The 2,931-nt window shown below is 41.1% G+C and overlaps 1 non-coding gene across 1 annotated transcript; it reads left to right on the top strand.

The window, feature by feature from the left end:
* The first annotated feature begins 2,117 nt into the window (after nt 1-2,117).
* Nucleotides 2,118-2,226, top strand: LOC144708994 (small nucleolar RNA R71). The gene has a single exon (XR_013582938.1). It is a non-coding gene; the product is annotated as a small nucleolar RNA R71 (small nucleolar RNA).
* Nucleotides 2,227-2,931: the final 705 nt, after the last annotated feature.

Raw genomic sequence — 2,931 nt, 5'->3', positions numbered from 1 at the left:
AATTCCTGCATTCAACCACTTTATAATTTCTTTCTCAAGAACTTCTCTCATGTAAGGGTTGAGTCTCCTTTGATGCTCTCTACAAGGTCTTGCTTCCTCTTCTAAAAATATCCTATGTTCACAAATCGAAGATGGAATTCCCCTAATATCATCAAATGTCCAACCTATAGCATTTTTATGCTCCCTAAGTACATCGAGCAAGTCACTTTCTTGTTCAGGAGTGAGTGATGAGGAAATGATTACCGGTAAGATTTCCTTCTCATCTAGATATGCATATTTGAGGGATGAGGGTAAGGGTTTCAATTCTGGTCCTACCTCTACCGAAGGGGCGTCTATGACTTCTTCCTCTAGCTCTCTGCCCTCTACTTGTGACAAGTATTCCATAATCACATCCTCTCCGTCACCCTCTGCACACAATTTTAACTCCTCATTGCTTCCTAAGGGACACTTCATCATTTTTGATATATCAAGTTGAACTCTCTCCTTTCCAATTTTAAACTCCACCGTCCCCTTTTCCCAATCCATTATCGTTTTTGCCGTAACTAGAAATGGTCTTCCTAAGATAATAGGAGCTAAGCTAATGTTTCCCGATATCTTCACATCAGTCACTATAAAATCTACAGGTATTTCACAATTCTCTATAGTGATCATGACGTCGGTTAACCTTCCTTCGGGTTGCCTCACGGTTCCATCGGCTAGGAGTAAATCCATGTGTATTTCCTCCAATTCTCCAAACCCACACTCCTCATATAATGTCGTTGGGATGATGCTTATGCTTGCTCCCGTATCTAATAAAACTTTAGAAAATGTGTTTCCTCCAATTTCACATGTGATGAAAGGGGCTCCGGGGTCTCTCATTTTGATAGGGATGGCATTAAGGATGCTAGAGGCATTTTCTGATAATTTAACTACTTCCCTAGGCTTCCTAATGGTGCAAGAGTCCTTAAGGTACTTCTTTAGGGAGGGTGCGCACCTAAGCATATCTTCTACAGTTACAGTCATGGTGGCTTTTTTAAAATTCTCCAGCAATCGGTTTTCATAATCAAGGATCGGTTTTCATAATTAAAGCGGAAGGGTAAGGAACATGTTGCCCACTCGTAGAAGGTAGAGGTTCCTCCACATAGGGAGAATCCTCTCCTTCTTCCTCTCGTGGTTCATTCCCCTTCTTAGAATTCTCTCTAGAGTTCTGATAGGGATCCTGAAGTTCTTTTCCATTTCTGAATTTTGAGATTGCTAGAACTTCAGGATCGTCTCCATTCGTCTCATCAAGAATGGAGTGCTGCACATGATGCAAGTTGCATGGATTTATTAATGGTTTCGTGCGAAGTTTATAAGATGTGCAAGGTAGGTCTAGAGATATACCTTGATGTTCCGATTGTGCAGGCCTGAAGCTTTCTAGCATCTTCCTCATCTGCTCTTGAGACTCCAGCATTTGCTTTGTTTGAAATTCCATCATCATTTGCATTTTCATCTCCATCTCCGCCTGCAACTTTTGGTTTTGCTTCTCTATCATATCTGAAATGACGGGGGTAAGTGAAGAAAAATCAGGTTGGTTCTGAGATGGAACCTGATACTGCTGTGGAGGCCTGTGCTGGAATGGTTGTCTCTACTGGAACGGAGGTTGAGCTGCCGGCTTGTTCCCTTGGTGGAAGGTCTCTCCCTTTTGGAAATTTGGCCTCTTTTGACCTGCCTACGGTTGTTGCGGCTGGTTGAAGGCCTTCACCTCTTCTTCCATGGCTTGGCAAGCTCCATCTTCATGTTCCCTACTGAAGCAGAGAGAGCAGATCTTAGCTTTAATGATAGGAGAGTTACCTAAAAAGACATTCTTCAAGGTGGAGGTGAGCTCCTCAAATTTCTGGTTAGTCTCCCTTAGGCCTGCTTGTAGCTCTCCCTCCTTGGCGTTAACCTACAGAACTCCTGCTCTTTTTGGCTTTAGGTTTCTCCCATTCTGATTGGCCCCAATCTCCTGCAAGTCAGTTTCTGCAACTCTCTCCAAAATATCGAAAACTTCATCCTCATATGCGGTATAAAACGTTCCACCCGTAGCGAGATTTACTTTGTTTTTCATAAAATCAGAGAGAGATTCATAAAATATTTGGGCTAGTTGACATTGCTCAATGCCATGGTGAGGACATTTCCTCAACAAATCATTGAATCTCTCCCATGACTCACTAAAGGCTTCTCCGTCATGAGGATGGAAATTGTGAATTTCTCTTCTATAAAAATTCATTTTGGAGAGAGGGTAAAATTTTTGCAGAAATTTTCCTTGCATCTCTTCCCAAGAATTAAAAGTGATTCCTAGATTACGATACCATGCAAACGCTTTATCTTTAAGAGTTAGAGGAAAATATTTCATTTTTAACATCTCTGTAGATATTCCAGGAACATTTTGAGAAGAGCATCTAATATGAAAATCATCAAGGAATTCTAAGGGATTCTGTGCAGGTAATCCGTTAAATTCAGGTAGAGAATTGATCAATGCATTATCGTATCGAAACAAGATACCTTCACCGATGTTCAGATTTACATCGGTTCAACGTAAGCTTCCGGACGGTGTAGACCTATCCAACACAGTTCATGTTCTGTGATTGTAGAATCCGGGGTGGCGTCTCTACTAATTTTTTATGCAGACTTCTCACCAGCTCCTGAGCGTATAACTACCATAGATTTTCAGCACAAATGTTAGCAGAACAATGAGCTAAGGATTTTTAAGCCCTACAGCTTAAGGAGAATCAAGAAAAGATTACTGAACAATTAAAAAAAAAAAAATTTCCTACTGTAATACCGTGCTCCCCGGCAACGGCGCTAGTTGATAAACTCAATTTTTGGGGTATTTTTTACTGGTTATTTAGCAGTTAATACGTGTGAGGATTGAGCTTATACAACGAAATTTATAACCTCACAGCTTAGGGTGAGTGAGGGTGGATCCAC

This window comes from Wolffia australiana, chromosome 10, assembly GCF_029677425.1.
Source record: "Wolffia australiana isolate 7733 chromosome 10, ASM2967742v1".
NCBI lineage: Eukaryota > Viridiplantae > Streptophyta > Magnoliopsida > Alismatales > Araceae > Wolffia > Wolffia australiana.
The sequence above is the reverse complement of the archived record's forward strand: the minus strand, read 5'-3'. Positions and strand labels throughout refer to the sequence as shown.